At 42.2% G+C, this 16,590-nt stretch overlaps 1 protein-coding gene across 1 annotated transcript in view; it reads right to left on the minus strand.

The window, feature by feature from the left end:
- The window catches only part of ChAT (Choline acetyltransferase), a 63,506-nt gene extending 47,193 nt beyond the window's left edge, over positions 1 to 16,313 (minus strand). The window contains exon 1 of the mRNA XM_043434165.1: positions 16,228 to 16,313. The gene's annotated coding sequence lies outside the window, so the exon portion shown is untranslated. The remainder of the gene's footprint in view (positions 1 to 16,227) is intronic.
- Between the last annotated feature and the right edge of the window lie 277 nt (positions 16,314 to 16,590).

A 16,590-nucleotide genomic window follows, 5' to 3' on the forward strand; every position in this document is an offset into this window, starting at 1 on the left:
TCCATTTCATCGTTTGCTTAAGCAGGTTTGGTTGAGTTTTTATACTGGATGATCGATAGAGATTCGATTACAATTGACGCTTTCTACGGACCGTACTCGAACCGCTGCGCGAGAATAATCTCAGCCAAGGAACAGTGAAACTCGCGAAACAGAGTCCTCGCATTCGTCTCCACAGAGCGCAGAGTCTGTCAATTGTAAAATAAAGAATCAATCGTGAAACGAAGCGTTACTTGGGGTACGGAGAGGAAACCCTAGGGGCAACGGTGCACGGTTCGTTGGTCAGAATCCCCTTTGCCACGAGAGTCCAGGACTTAACAAGATCAGTCTTGCGACCCGTCGCGTATACACAGGATTTGCGTGGCGTTCAGGAGCGTGGCCCTGACCCTCGTACGTTCATTCTCAAACGGTGTACACCGAGGATGCTGGTGTATCTCGCTCGGACCGTCGAGTAGGATGCGTGAGTTTATAAAATCATGGCGAATTTGCCAAGTTTGCGTCACTTCCTCTTCAGCATAATATACTTCGTTGAATTTCTTTTTCAAAATGCCTTAAAAGAGTGACGAGGGTCGACAAAGCCCGCAGACAGAATTCCATTTTGGTTTAACCGGCGCGTTGATTCAGCTTGAAAATAAGCTCCGATTAATAGAAACATTTGAGGAAAGATTCTCCGCGACATTCCAGTGCGGCGGGTTTAACGCGCGACCTTTCGACGCTGCGAGCGATAAAAAATGAGGGATATATCGCCTCTGCGAATCACGATTCGAAGCACGAAACGAATCCTTTGCCAGAGGGAGAGGTAACGAGTTCGATTATCCTGGGCGCGCGGCATGAGTCAGTACAATCTCCGAATAGACGAATGTACGAGCCCGGAGAACCGAAGCAACTCCAACCCCCTTTGCCAGTTGCCGAAAACTCCTTCGCGTCTTGCCTCCTGTAACCGGCTGTACGGATTCCCAGGAGATTTTACTCTCTTCTCCCACGCACAAGCGCGGTATAGACAACTATAAAAGTGCCCGTTGGTGTGCCGAAACGGTTCTCATTTATATGCACCGCTCGTACTCGATACTAACGACCTGGTGCACGCTCAAACCCCCGAGGCTTTAACGCCGCTATCTACGTTATCCTTATGCGAAGATCCTCAATCCTTGTCACACGATCGTAATCTAAGAAAATTTCAATTCTACGCATTCGTTTTTTACGGATTTGCTCGATGATGGAAGTTCAATCATTTGCCAGGCATAATTCGTGTCGTTCGGCGTAATTCCAAGCGCACGGAGAAAACGGATTCGTTTTGCACAGAGTGAGGAATATATTATTTTTCAAGAATTTTTTAAGTATTTTCAAAGTACTTGGCCAGCACCGATTACAAAGAGCATGGTATTTTTTGAATTTTGCTATTTTTCGTTCCTTGAATTCTGACAGCTTTATATGCGGAGAGCAAAAAGTGATGCACGTCAGAACTATATTTCGTTTTGTTTTCGAGTGTTATTCATCATGTCAGACCTAGCACTTACTGATAAGTGGAAATGTGGAAACCACAAATTTCGACTGTCAGCGTGGTAAATTCTATGATAAATACACGAATTGTTCTTGTTATTGACGATTTTGTTTGTCCTACATTCAAACATCTAAATACTGAATTCCATTCGCTTGAAAATGGATGAAGCTCTGGTTTATTGTTGAAATCGCGATCGATGCTTGCTGCAACAATAAACTTGACAGGAACGCGATACGGAGAGGGCTCGTTTGCTCTATTCGGATTTACTGAATTCGAAATAATAACCCGGCGAGAGAATACGACAGGGGAAACGTCACCCTTCGCCCAGAATCGCGATTCATTCCCGGCCCGCAGTTGCCCTCTCTGAATTAAGCCCTCTTATAAATCAACAATATTATTGATTGAAAAAACCGACCTGAAATTGGAGCTCCTCCGCAGTCGGAGCTGTACTACATGTGCGCGAGTGTCCAGTTTGTATTTCGTGGCTCAGTGTCAAAAGCCTCTTGACTGAAGAACACGAAAAACTATACTCCACGCACTTGACACTCCATTCTCTCGCGAGGGGTGCGGCTGAGGAGGGTCGTATCATGAAAGCAACCCAGCTGCAAAGATCTCACAGATATTTATCCTCAACTTCCTCCTTTCTGCCACCATCACCAAAGTGTCGCTTTACAAGCTCCCCCGACAAATGAAGCAACGAATCGTCGTCATGTTTAACATTTAGTGAATTTTCTTTTCTCCCAACTCGTTCAAGCAAATCCTATAAGTTTGTAAAAATCGTACTGTATATTCATTCGAGACTGCTGGTATCAACCGATTTCACAAAAACACTCTTTTGTCTTGTTGAAACACTGAAAATACTACCTTCGCATGAACTACACTGAGAGAAAAAAGTCGTGGCGACAACGAATGTGGCATTACGGGGGATGCCAATGAAATATATGATCATCGCAAGGCTAAAAATAATCGAATGATCAAAATTCTTTTATATCAAACTACAGATTTATTCTCTCCGAAAAAAATTGCAGTCGAATGAAGAAAACTCTTCCAATAACGCATCAATTTCTATTGAATGAATAATTTTTTTTTTCAATCTATGAACCTAAACACTTGCGCACAAATATCACGAGCAACTATAAATTCCATGTATTTTCGAGGGCGACAGACCGAAATAGTGACACATTCCATTTGCATCTATACGCCATATTTGCATTCCCGATGTGTATCTTTTCCATTGGTAGAACGTCACCTCGCGATTTTACCCGTGATAATTCCCTGCGGGGATCTGCAGAATGGTATGCAAACACGGTCGAGCAAAAGCTCAAGGATAACGTTGTGCTGCTGAGCCATAGAAGAGGGAAAAACTGACGGAGAGAGAAAGTGTGTTCGAGGGTTGTGCAGGACGCAGAGCAAAGAGAGGGTGGAAAGCTTTGGCTTGTTCGGTGCGGTTGCACGTGGCGCGGAAGAGAAAACTTTGACATGCTCTTCTCTGACTATACATGGCTTTTCCCTCTCCTACATTCCCCATACATATATAAATATTGTTATTTCTCTCACTATTTATACATGTACTGGTATCCATCTCTCTCCAACGTGTTCAGTCAGAGTTGCCTCTAGAACGGTGTAAGTGCGCTGTCGGAAGTGGGTTGGGTCAGGGTGTCACTAATTGGAGGGGTACCAAGGGGAAACCTTGTTATCTCTTAATTGCTACGACCCTTCGAGCTCTTCTGCATCGATAAGAACCCTCTCCACCTGTTTCTCCCTTTTTCTCATTCTTCAAACTCTTTAAACACGTTACATCTATTCACTAAAAATTATATACTATTTTAGAATTTTGGGAAAAATTTTGTCGAGGAAACAGTCGTTGGGAAACTTTGGGGGTTGTGCTTGACGAGTGTTGCCAATATTTGGCGACAATTTCTTCATAAATACAGCGCTCGTGTCTGGTAGTTTGTAGAACCACAAACAGAGTGTGTTCATCGTTTGCGCAGATCGAGGCGTGAGGGGGGTCGCAAAATTCGGATTTATTGAACGTTAAGATCGAATGGATGGAGGGAGGGAAACATTCTGTTGGACAGAAGTTATGATTCGATATTTATGAAAATTGACATTTTGTTTTACATTCGGTTTGAAAATGTCTCATTTTCTCTCGGTTTCTATGACTTCCAGGGAATTCTCTTAGAAATAATTTCAGTATATTTTCATGATACGCATAAATATATGTCAAGATTGAAGAGCAGCGAGAGAATTTATCTTCCTTCGAAAGTATACGCTCGTCAGGATCGTTTGTACTCAAGCCTGATTCGATTTCTTTTTCATTCCGTATAACCGACTTATAGCGCAGAGAGATGGAGAGAGAAGGAGACAGCATCGTTCGGTCTCGTTCTCGGGCAGCGGCGAAGAGAGTATATTCCCACGGGAAAATCCTCACGATGCTTTTGCCGCTGGGTAGTCCAACGGGATCGAGAGTCTCTTCGTTGTGAAACGCTGTTTTCACAGCTCGAGTCTCTATGGGGATGCGAGCCTAAGTTGTTTTTTCTTCTCTCCTGGCTTTTCTCCGAACACAAAGGGTCGTTTAAGAAAGTTCTAGAACCTCGAGATCGTCGGAAATTGAGCCGATGCCGTTTTCGTGAAACTCGAGCGAATTTCTTGTTTTAACTCTGGTCCGCGAGGATCTCAAGTTTCGGCTGAATATACACTGTACCGAGGGAAAGTTATTTGACAAAATTTCCCAAATATATCCCGGGCCATCGTTCGTGCTCCCTGTTTCAGCAATGCAATTTGAGTTTTTACAAAAATTTACAAAAATTTCTCATCATTTCACGTCTCCCAACTTTCTAAATGTTTTTCTAGCATCCATGCTTCGTCAATATTGATATCCATTTCAGAAAATCTAGTAAAATCCTTACTTCGGAATCCCACGAAAGGCTGCACAAAGCCAGATGCAAATATTTGAAATTCCACGCACCGCTCCACTCTCCTAACTCCCGAAATTTATTTATTTTCCAGCCGTCTCGACTCAGCACCGCTTGATTGATTACGCGTACGTGTTTCCACGGTCGTTGCTACACAATAAATTGCATTAGAAGAAAAAAAGCATTCGTTTGTTCTGCCCGACAAATTGGCAAACGCAACGTTGCTTGTCCACTGACGCGAAGCAATTACGGATTTTCGCGTGAAGTACTCTCTCACCCAGTGATAGGAGGCCGCGTGTGCGGCCGCGCGCAAGTTTTTTTTCGTCGTGCGTTGCAAGCTCGACGTCCGTGAGCCCTCGGTCCCTCAGCGTACAATGCTGAGGGTGTCGTGGACTCCAAGAACGAGGGATCCCATGCAGGACCTTTGTGTATATCTATTTCACCCCAACACGTGTGCATATACGCATGTGCGTGTGTGTGTGCATAAGTATACGAGGGTTGAAAAAGAGCGCAAGGGATAATCGCACGCGAGAATCGCGCGCGCGCGCGCGCGCGAGTTCACCCGCCACACGCTCGAGTAATTGGAGAGCTCCCTCCTTTCAATCCTCACGGTTTCGTGCTTGAAAATCAGGGGATGCCCGTGCCTCATACCTCCGCGAAAGGCTCTTGCTCTCTCTTCCTCTCATTCGCGGGCCCACCTCGCGTTTCTAATGAGGCCGACCGAGAACTTGAGCTCGTGCCGCGTGCCGAGACACTCGACTCTTGTGGCTCGACGTGTATTTTCTCTCTCTCGCTCCCTCCTCCCCTTAACACTGTAGCGCAGTTTTATTTCAGCCTGCACTTTTATTTCAAATGTATTAAAACGTTTTTATACATTTTTTGGGATTTTACCAAAATTATGGGATTTTTATCGGGAGCTTTGAAAATCCTCGTGAGTCGGAGCATCTCTGATGCGCTCGAGCGTTGCCTGCTTTCACGACCACGACGAGTCATCGCCACGCACGTATCGCTTGACATAACTGCCCACACCTTTCTATCACGCTCCGCTTGCGTCGCTCACGTCGGTCACCGTCTCAATGCGCTACCGTAAACAGCTGTCTTTCACACAATCAGTCTTGCCTCGAGCTATTACACTTTCGATCACCCCATCAACACTCTCGCTGTGAAGCGGTTTGTTCTTCTCCGCATAAAACGCCACGATTCGAGCCCATATCCGCGCACGGACGGACGATCTGCTTACGATATACTTTTAATATTATATAAATTCTCAGCTTCCTGTTTCACATTCTGGCTGAACGCGAGTTGTGGGGTTTGAATATATATAATCGTATGCGACTGTGATCAAAAGATTGAAATGCTCACGGAAATCGACCCACAACTGGCTGCTCTTCATGAATTTGAGGATGTCCGAACCTCTGCACATTCAGAAACTAATGCTTCCGCATTTCGTGATCGAATTAAGGTAGATCATGCCCGAACGATCGTATTTCATGGGTGTTTGAATTCGATCGATTTTAATTCCCTAATTAAAGATGTAATCACTTTTAATTAATATCAGAGTTATTATTTCGATATTGTAAATCATTTTTTTCACTTATCTGACTGAAGCCGAAATTTCAATCGTCCCTGACGAAAATACGATAGTTTTTTATGTAAAAAATGGCATTAGAGAGCGCAAAGGGAAAACACAAAGGGAAGAGGATCAATAAAAAAGTATTAATAAATAGATAGAAGGCTATGACAGGAATGGGCCAATTCAAGAATAAGAAACAAAATACCGAAATAAGCAAATGCGAGGTTGTACGAGTGCTCATTACCAATTTCGTTCAATTTTTACCATATCTTTATTACCAGTAAGACAATCGTCTCGAATTTTTTCTTAAACCTTCATTATATACTTCATTGTTATTGGGTACGTTTTTCATAAACTTCGTAAGAAGCGTTCATCCGTAATATGGAAGAATAAACGATTTTTTACGCGAAACCCTGCGTGTGTCTTTCTTCATATTTAAACACGTTTATGCCAATAACCAATAAGACGAACCCTTTAAAATTTGATATCCGTGTCAGTCGATTAGCCATTTAAACTCTGTGTAAATTTCAAGACTTTAAATCGTTTCGTGCATGAGCTACCTTAAAGAAGCACATTGGTTCTCAATCGTGAAGTGCTCGGGCAGTTTTTGGGGCTTGAAAGAATATTGTGATACACCAAAACGTTAAGGAAGTTGAGGCATTAGAATGAAAATGATGTCACCGCTTTTAAACCGATTGCATCTTATAAAGTGAAGTGTAAAAAAAAATCAGTTAAATTTTCAGACAGTTTAGGAGCGTCGTTGCTGAGAAAAATCAATAACAATTTGGGCCAAATAACATGTAATCTTATGGAAGTCAAGACACATTCAGTGATATCTCCGTTAAAAATGATGCTAAAAATATGAAATTTTTTGGGCAACATGAGCAAGGCTTGCCCAATAATGTCAATTTTTTTTCAGATTTATTAGGAGATTTGCTGAGATTATATTAATAATAATCTGTTTTCCGTGCAGTTTTTTGAGGCTAGGATCGTCACTGTTCGTATTTTCAACTGAGCTTTTACCAGTTTTTCGTCTTTTTTTCCCCAACTTTTCTTTAAAGTGTATGCAACATTGCCAAACTGTAAACTGGCCTAACTTTTGAAAGGTACAGGTCATCACTTTTGGGTAAAAAAAATGACTGTACAGCCTCAACTTCCTTAACGTGAGTATCCATACTTTTGTTTGCAATCTTTTAATCATTAAATAAATTTCAAAGATCCTCCGCGTTTAATAGTGAGAACGAATTGAGATTCTTTATTTTTTGAAACTATTAAAATATGTAATTATCCACGTTTGGTATCCTGCGATAGTTGATCCATTTTCCAGACCTCGTTACGACGTCAAGCTGAGCTGATGGATATTGCGCGGTTATGTCTAGAAATTTTTTCGATAACGTGCGACATCCGAATCGCTTACATACCTAATATCCGAGAGACCTTCTCTTGTTGATCGATTGAGTATGCGTGAGAGAGCGTACACATAGGAAGATGAAGAGATTGAAGTGTCTGCGGCGATGAGCTGTTTCTCATCACCGCGTCTGTAATTAACTCTCGTCATTCGCCCACTCACCCGAGCTCTTCGGAGCCTGTTTGTTGCTATTGCGTTTCCCAAGGTAATCGAACGCCTGTACACAAGCGCGCGATACACACCTATGTGCGAGTACGTTACAATATTTATCGTAGAAACAGTCCGTAAGTGATTTTTTATGTATAAGTATTTGGAACACTCTTCAGCCTCAGGGTACAACGAGATGGCCTTACATGTTCGAGTACATGACAATCAATCGTATACTCCAAACCGGATGCCTGCCGAAGTACGAGAGGGAACAATGGAATTAAAAAATGAATGGCGAAGGCAAAAAATCGATACTAAAAAATATTTAATCGCATGAGAAACCAGCACAACAAAATTTCTTTCACAACCTCTCGAAATCTGCTCACCCTGTTTTTCGTACATTCATTTGAAAACATAATTTCTATCCTATTCAACGATAAATAGGTCAGACACTTGAGCATCAAGATTTACGAACGGAGCCACGCGAATAATAAATCGTTGAAGCTGTTACGTTATACCTGACACATTTGCGTTGTGAATAATAATTAATGAATGAACAAGGTGCGGAGGTGGTTCGTTCCAGCCACTAACCTGGACCGAGTATTACAACATGCTCTAGATCCACTGAAACAATTATTCACATCCTATCGGTATATTTGTTTCTTTAAACCAGAGCCGCAACGATTCTACAAAAAATATATTTCGCAAGTGATGCTCAACGGCTGTGAAGATTTGTAAGAGAGTGACATTTACTCTGCGGTACGTCACTTGTATTTAGCGAGTGCTCTGAGAATAGGATCCTTTCGAAGCGAGAGCCCGCGTAGAGAATGATTAAAATATCAAGTCTCAAATTTACTCTAATTACCGGAGAGCCAGATGAGAGGAAAAGAGAGAGGGAGACGGGAGCGTATAACAGCGCGTAACGTTTTTGCAGGACCTTGAGGCGGCAAAAATGCAACTGAAAGGTTTGAACTCCGCGGACAAAAGAGAACCGCCACATGCAGATCGCCTCTTTGGCCCCGAGGCTTTGGTCCATTCTCCGCGAACGTTTATTTTTCAGGGCTTTTCGTCTCTCACTCCCAGCGTGTCTCTTCAGCTAATGTAGATTCAGGGAGCGTGATGCTCCCTCATCAGAGGCGCTTGATCACCATGCGGAACTGTGCACGCCGCTTCAAAGATCCTTTTCACTGGGAGCGCGATAGAACTCGTTGACTCTCTCGTAGCAATAACGCTAATGGAGAAAAAGAAGCAAATTTGCGATATCGCATCCCCGGATTTATTTCCAATGGACTGATAGAACGAGGACAAAGTACTTCCTGGAACTTGATAGTTTCTCACTGCGGAACAAGCGGGGAACACGTGCTCCGATGTACAAACTTCTCTGGGCATCAGCCGAAAACAATAAACTTTCCAGTAAATTTTCCCTTCCCGAAGGGGGATAGTAATTTGACGGTGCAATTAAGGCTACGAAGGAAGTGTTCTCTTGAACGGGATCATACACAGCCATGATAAAGCGCACGGGAAAGCTTTGCTCCTCGTTTGGTCTCTTTGTCTCTCGCCTCTCTCTCTCTCTCTCTCTCTCTGGTTTCTTTCAACCCTCGCTCTTTTCTTTCCCTTCGATTACCCTTGGCATACGTTTTTACGGTCCCTTCCATGCCCCATGAACCCACGCAACGTGGCTTGACTTACGCCATTAGAAACTCGATACCAACAGCCGGAGTGTACAGTTTCTCTCCTTTTTCAATCCTCTTCCTCACCCGCTTTACTTCTCTTATGATCCAACAACATACTCTACATTTTTCGCTTCTATTCCACCCGCGCATTCCGATACGCGGCTCTTTTTGCTCAAAGAAAACTTCTACCAGACTATCCACGTTTCTCTGGCCCTTTGCCGAATTTCCGACCCTCCGGCTTGCACTTAAATCGACTTTGTTGTCAACTCGGATGGAGTTACCAACACCTTTCGAATGGCCCGAGCTGCATGCTCGAAGACTCGAAGAATTCGAAAATTCTCAACTCCATCAAAACCTCGCGCTTCTATCGCAACTAAACTTCCATTCGAGCTTACAGATCCGATCAACTTTCGAACAATCTATTTGATGATAAATAAATGGCTCCTCAGCTTATCCGTGCACCGATACACATTCCACATCTGAAGTGGATATTTAAGGTAGTTCGATAGCTAAGTGCCGTATAAAAAATAGGCTGCAGCCCCCTTCCGGTGTGAACATTATTCGTTGTGAAATATATGTTCCAAAGAACATTCAAATTATCGTTAATGAACAGTAAAACAAATACATGGTTACAATATTTTACTAAAATTTTATAATTGGAACTTTGGAATTTTTATATTTTTTCTTTTCCATCTGCTATAGAATACGTCTTCATACCGTATGTACAACTTTGAAATTCTCCCGCTCAAATTCTCATACGATTTTTATTACAATAATGTTTTTCTCAAAAACTAGAAAGTAGATTATGTTTTTTTTTTTTTTCATTTATTTATTTTTTCTTCAGAAGATACTCTAACGCTGTGTTTTATTACATCAAAATCGTAAGAACCGTTATCAAGTTATTTCGATACACATTTTTTGTTTGACGATTACCATATGTGTTCAGATGGAAAAGCCACAGAACTTTAACCTGCAATATATAATTTTTATTCAAAATTTTCGTAAGAAATCGAGTTTTGCTATTGAACAACCTTAAATAGACATTTAATCAATTAACATTACTCATTCGTATCCACGAGGATCCGAGGCTAAAAAAATATTGGATCAACGTCGTTGGTAAAGTATAAGAGAAAGAACTCGAGTCAAAAGGGTCCAACAACGTCGAGTTGTTGGTACTCGTATGATTCGCAAATAGTGTAGAAAGAAAGAGCTTCCAGGAGGACACATCCATCTCGATATACCACTGTCGGATGCTGGCCAACAAAGTGACCAAATTCCCTGAGATCTGTGTGGAAAAATTCCGAACTTACGCCTCTTTGTTTCGAAGAGTGATCTTACAATATCAGACGCAGTCCGTGCTGGATTTTCTGCTGCTGCGACGGTCCTGATGCGCTGTACTAAACCGTGTTTCGAGTTTATTTACCCCTCGTTAATGTATATGTTTACGTAGATATATATGTATACATCGATGTACGCTCTGATTCGGCGATAGGGCAAATGTGTAGCCGCGAGTACGCAGCGTAGTATTTACCCGACGCGGCAGCTTCGCAAGTTTACACTTAATCACGAAATGGACTCGGATTGGAAAAGGCAAACTTTTGCCTACAGCCCCGTACACGGAGAGCTTATGGGGAGAGTAAGAACTCGGCGTTTACGTGAAATGTGACTTATCAGAAGAGAGAGGAAAAAGGGGCGAGAAGAGAGCCCCGAGAGTTTAGTTAGCGACACTCGGACTCGCTTTGAAGTCAAACGAGCTTTTCTCTATGGTTCCGGCTGATGTGCACCATTGAAAGTCTAATGCTCAACCACCCAATTCGTTTCTCTTCTCCACACATCCATCATGCTCGTGTACACACAGGACTCCGCCTTGATCATGCTTATTATCAGAAATGGAGTTGCCCGAGGGAATCGAAGCATTGGCCATATCATCGAGGCTCCCCCCCACTTCTCGTAGGTGACCATTCAAATCCGTAATGTAAATTTTAATTAACTCTTCCGTCAGGGAGAAAAAAGCTGCCTCGCGAACCCTCTGCGAATGCGATTTTTCGAACTATTTTCGTATAAAAACCATCAATGGACTTTATTATCTCCATAAGCCTGCATTAGTTAAAGTACTTCGGCGGTTATGTGACTAGTCAAGGTTGCGACTACTTTATGTTGATTAATTTCAAGTCTAAATTATTAATAAAATTAATAAACACTTGCATTGAGAATATTTTTGTCATAAGAATGTAATAAAATGCTTTTAATATATCATAAAAGATAAAATTTATACTTCAACTTGACTAGTTGATGATTGAGTCGATAGCGCGCGCGGTGACACTTGAGATACACATAAGCTAGGGAACATTTTTGTTGTGCGAAAGAAAGTTTATACGGGTAATGGCACGGAGAAAAAGGAATGGTCAATTCATTAAAAAAAAAAGCGAAGCTACTAGACGAATGAAAGAACGTGAGTCAGTCTCAAAAAAAAATTGATGAAATTCCTACGATTCCCGAATTTGCCTGAAATTCAATGAGCTGTTCAATTCAACCAGCAGTCCAACGTAATGACCGATATGCGCTTTTGACACGTCAAAAACTGAAGTTTTTTCATGTTTCTTTCTTCCCCCGGGACTGTGCTTATCGTTATCAGGGGACCTTAAGCCATCATTTACCGCAAAAACAGTGGACCTTCGTCGTACTTTATTGAACGGCCGAACTACTTTAAATGAAAACGGACGCGTGGGGATTTTGGGTCAGTTAATTATTATTATTGGCGTTGACTTCGAATCTGGAGAAAATCGATAATTTTCCTTCGACTGCTGCAGTTAAATTTGTATATTTAGCTCGATCGTTTTGCAGAAATAGCTCGTAGTCAAATAAAAATATAACTGGAAAGAAAAAGAGAAGAAAATAACGGTGTTGTACTTGAGTCGGACAAAAGGGCAAAAGGTTCTCGTGTCTGGGATCGGTCTATCGCTCCTTAATGGATACTGGGGAGACGTGTGTGGCGTGTTTTCAAGGAGTTTCGCCGCACGAGTCATGGGGTTCCTAGTTTCGTTGCTCTTCGTACTTCGAGTTCGTTCACGTGCGTTTTAATGAAAGCTCTCTCCGCTCGTTGTTTCTTCGTATATTCTGCATTGCACGCAGAGCCAACTTGCAATAATTCTACAACGTTTCATCCTTCGTGTCCGTTACTATAAATCTAAATAGGTAGGTTGAGCTTTGTACTGCGACGCACTCGAGGCGATCATACATGTATACGAGAACTGCGTGCCTTCGCCACCCGGACATTTCAAGGGTCTTTTTTCACTGCTCTCAATATAGAGTCAGACGAAAAAAGAGCCCGCCGCTGTTGGCCTCTCAGGGAGTTCCGTGGTTTTTGCGTGAGCGAAAAAAGGTCTATCGATCCATTTTTTCACCCTGTTAGCTACCTTTGAACTAATATTACAGCAAGCTTTCAAAATCCACCTTCTTCTCATTTGTAAAGAAGCAAAATCTACGAAACGAATTTTCGAAAATTTATTTTCATTAATATATCCACGCATTTTATCCCAAACATTTCGAGATATTGAATCGCGATGTTTTATTATACTGAACCGATAAACAAACGCGTTACTCCGAAGAAGTGCCTTTAATTCGATTGTGATGGCATTCCCTTATCGAATTTAAAATCGAACCGACCGCGTCGATCAATGCGGCTGTTATCATAAAGTAGCGAGGATGATAACACAAAAAATGAGATAGTTCCCTGTCATAATAGAGTCGGGGCGTTCGGGGCAGATGGCACGTGACTCATTCGGGTAGGCCAACCCTCTTCGTCGTCCCGGGACCCCTTAACGTATTTTTTCCTCGTTTTTCGTCTCTTTTTCTTTTTCTCTCCGGGATCCGGCCTGGTGGCAAGGGCTGGGAGAACAGACTATGACCGCGTGGCTTCATAAATAAATTAGCTGCTATCGGATGTCAAGATAACGTCAAATTTATTAAAGCATCGTGATGTTGCGAAAACCGTCGAGACTTTACGAATTTACTATTCACTGCGCAACACTTAGCAACTATTATAATCTGTTACGAATCTGTGTGAGCTTATTTGTGTGTTAGCCACCTCCGAATCTATAGAAATTTCAGTTTTTTATATCCCCGTTGACATTTTAACGAATATATTCATTGCGAGAAACGAGATTCGTCGTACGAAATTGCGAATTGAAGGGTGCGATTAAAGACTCAAACTTTGTTGTACGAAGCCTCAGAATTTTTTTATCGGTGCTGGACTCATTCCAACGACCTTTTCCCGTGGAATTTCCAGCCACGTTATTTCGGTGGCTAAATAAAAATGAAAAGAATACGAGCTTCCGTGTGTACCGTGGATTTCGAAGTAATCCAACTCTTAATTGACCGAATGCAGGGCGTGGTTCACCTGGTAAGAAATCAATAAAACCAAATCCCTCTCCACATCGTTCCTGCTGCCAGGTTGAGCTACTTCTTTGTCTACGGAACAGGCTTCCGATGAAAGTGGACATTGTAAAATGGTCACGACATTGGAAAAGATGACGAAAGAAGAACTGCCATGATGAAAAGTGCTGGATCACAGAATTGTTTAATAATAATATGAATTTCTGTATCGGGATCTTTCTACACTGAAAACGGAATTTCGTTGATCCCACAAAATTCATTTTGTCAAAATTTATTTTGCTGAATCCAACCGTTGATTATTTGTAGTTTTTATGCCACAGTTGAGGTGTACAGATCATTGGTTGTATCTTGAGAAGATGGCTCAAAAAAACATTTTTTTCAATTAGTCAGTTGATTAAGATTTTGTACAAATCAAATTACACATCAAATATTCCGAGCTATATTATTCGTGCTATTGAAACAACAAAACGGTTGTTCCTTACGAAAGCATATTTTGTCACGTACACAGTGATTTTTCTTAAAAAGTTAAAAAAAAATGTTGTCAATCGCATGCTCAGAGACGAGCAGAATATTAAAATGTCTTCACACCAAAATAAACTCATTCATTCTCTACATGATCTTGTCAAGTGTTTCGTAATAGTCGGTATCTTGAGACACGTGAAATAAACATTTATTTGCCACATCAACAAAATTATTTTGCATTCATCCGAAATATTTTGTTCGACGTATTCGCGACCATTTTATTTGATTCAGTCAATAAAATTGTGAATGTTTCAACAAAATTTCGTCTTCTGTTGGGAATTTTGTCGAAGACTGTTATGAGACATAAAATCGAGGCAGTTTTCATCGTAAGCCCTTATATGCTGCTAACCTCTGCCTACGATCCAATATAAAACCAATATCTGAAGTGACAACATGCTGTGTACGGAGCAGACTACCCATTTCCCATGAGATTTCTTTTTCTGCCGTGACGCTCGTTTTTTTCTCTCGTTCTTTTCTCCGCGGACACCCTTTGCTCCTTAAAAAGTAATTTTCTTATGGGTCTCCTCTCAGATAGAACATCTTCTTGACTTTCGTGTTACTTTGTGAATGCGAGTTATGGGAGCGAAGCACTCTGTACGCTTCTCGGATTAAAGTGTTCGCGTAGCTGCGGATGTTCGCTCAGGGTTGCCGCTCAAAAAATATTTGGGGACGGTGCCACATCAGACACAAGAGTAATATGAGCGCGGTACAATTGCAGCTTCCCAAGTTTCCTGAAATATACATACATTTATAACCACTGAATACATACATATAGACAGACGCATAAGGAGGAAACGGTTTTATCCCTAAAGAAGTGCTGGCGAAAGCCACAGCGTGAAGCTCCCCGAAAAGCCCAGACGATCCCCCTCGCGACGCTCCCTCGCTCCTTCTCCTATCTCCGAAAGTTACGACTCTTCCAACAGAGACCCACACTCTGATAAAAATAACGGGAAAAAGGAAGCCCAGCTTCACGGAGAGCTTTAAGTTTTCCCCACAGGTAGTTTCTTCTTACAGAGCCATGGTTGCCCATCGCCGTTCGCCCTCTGGTTCAACATTTTTTTTCTTCAGGTTTTTCTTCTGTCTGCTATTTTTCTCTTTTTTGTTTGTTTGTACAGGAGGATGTAATAAGAGCGCGTGGACGTTCGGAGATGCGTGTACGATATCGAGAAAAGTCATTCCGCTAATTTTATTGGAGCCTTTATCTGTTGATTGAGAAACGACTGATGATGTTTTATTGATTTCCAATCAAGAACGTCGAATTCGATCCATGGCTCTACTTATTGGGTGCTTAAAAATGAGCGCAAGCGTCCAATGAGAATGAGAACGTCTTGGGACGTCGCGATATTTGAGAAATTCAGATACAATTTCTTCAGAATAATATAACGTTTGAATTCGTCGGGGAATTTTTGTTCCCCCGGACTTTCGAGGCTCACGTTGGTCGGCATAATTCCGAACAGGCCCCTGATCCACCATCACGTGATAGCGATTTCATCGCAGTAACGAGATCGTATCTGACGCTTTGCGTGTCATTTACATATTTCACCCCGAGGCGTCGAGATCTTGCAACTGGCAATTCGAAAAAGGCGGGGGGAAAGGGACGAGGCGGGGAGGCTCGTAGAGAAGGCGAAAAACGTCGAGGTTGATTTACATTTCACCGTCGAGGGATTGCCATAGGCCTGGCTCACGCGTGCCCTCAGGATACCCCACGATTTCGTATTTTTCAGGGCCTTGCCATGAAACGGGACGATTGAAGGGGGTGCGAAAGAACGTGGGGCGAGGTAACCCAAAGCCAGATCGATCTTACAAAAGTTTCTTATTGTGAAAGAAAATTCGTGGCTAAAGGGGGTATAAAAAGATGACGAGTGGAAGCGGAGAAAGAAAAAAAGCTTGTTCCAGAAAACAACATGATGGACGTAGAAAAATCCGGAATTATTCTACAAACTTCCAAATTATATCACGAAACTTAACTTTCCTGCCAAACACGCAGCAGGGAGCACTATTTTAATATCGGCTTTATGCACACACATGGATCACAATTTTCGTGAATGCTGTCTATTAATTATACGATTGTTTACTCAGAGCAGTGAATTACTCACCGGAGCAGGGCATGGTGAGCTGTCCCTGGAGAGGCTTCCGAGAGTAACTAGCAACCGGCGCGGGGCAGCCAGCACAGAGTCTCGCCATCCCTCTGGAAGAAAAAACCCGTGTGATTATGAAAAAGTGACAATAATATCGTTCCCTCTCGAATTTAGTCGTTGCTTGGCGTAAAGTGTTGTGGATGAAAAATCCTCCACGACCTCGCGCTGTCACGAATTGTTAGGATGAGGAGGGAAAGTACGCTGAGAATATTTCATATTTCTTGGCGCAATAGAGTTAGCAATAACGAAGACAAAAATAAATTCAACGATTGATGAGCTGCGATGCGGTTATTTAAGTACGAAAATACAGCGGGTCGAATA

Source organism: Venturia canescens, chromosome 1, assembly GCF_019457755.1.
Source record: "Venturia canescens isolate UGA chromosome 1, ASM1945775v1, whole genome shotgun sequence".
NCBI lineage: Eukaryota > Metazoa > Arthropoda > Insecta > Hymenoptera > Ichneumonidae > Venturia > Venturia canescens.